Here is a 1,086-nt window from a genome sequence, read left to right on the forward strand (position 1 = left end):
GAAAGAGATAGAGAGTTATACAGGTCTATAATTCGTACATACAGTGGCGTCATTTGAGGGGAGGCAAGGTGGGCATTTGCCCCTGTCTGATTTTAAAAGCGGCCCGATGGGCCGGTTCCCAGTTGTTGGCGTTTTACCATTATTATATTTTATAAGCGCAAAAACATGACTATTTTATAATATTTTCAAAAAATATTATACTATATATACTAAGAAATTATTGTCACATTGATACATTTTTACTAATTGATAGTTGGAATATATTTATATTTAGACGTATGCGGTGACGTACCTACATACATCTATTGTATGTTTGGGTATGTATTTATGTATGTTTGTTTATGTTGTATGGACAACAATAATAATAATTAGTATCATAATCTAGTATAGTTTAATTTCTAAAATCTTAAACTAATACAAATTCTAAAAACAACAACCGATTGGCACTCTTAATTATCATTGATCACGGACTTCAGTTAACTGCGACAGTCGTGTATGATTCAACTATTTTGTGTAGGTACCTATTGTGTTACTTTAGCTGAAATTTATTTTTTTCGTGACGCGTGTTTACATTAATATTATAACTTGGGCAAAATATGACTTAAAAAAAATAAATAGGTGGTGTGGCTAAAAATATAAAATTACCGTAAACTGCTCAAGAATCGAAAATAATTTCTGGTATGTTTAATAAACAGACAAAACTTGAGCGACTGCGCCAGAAAGCAAGCAATAAAAAAAAATATATAGGTACTTATTATTATTTAAGATAATATTAATTTGTAAATATATCGTATACCAATATAAGAGTAAAAGAGTATAGGCTATAAGTGATGAATCGGGTAAAATTGATTTATAGATAATGCAGTTGATACATATTTTCAAAAATAAAAAAAAAGAAGATATCCTATAATAAACTACTAATATTATTGTTTTTCAATATAAATATTGCCATATAATAGTTTGTAGACTTTTAACTGATATAGGTATACAATTGTTTTTCTAAAATATCTGCTACCTTTTATTTAAAAATGATGTTACCTAGTTGATAAAAAGGGTACCATAAAAAATGTAAGCAGTTAATATGTG

This window comes from Acyrthosiphon pisum, chromosome A2 (genome assembly GCF_005508785.2).
Source record: "Acyrthosiphon pisum isolate AL4f chromosome A2, pea_aphid_22Mar2018_4r6ur, whole genome shotgun sequence".
NCBI classification, from domain to species: Eukaryota; Metazoa; Arthropoda; class Insecta; order Hemiptera; family Aphididae; genus Acyrthosiphon; species Acyrthosiphon pisum.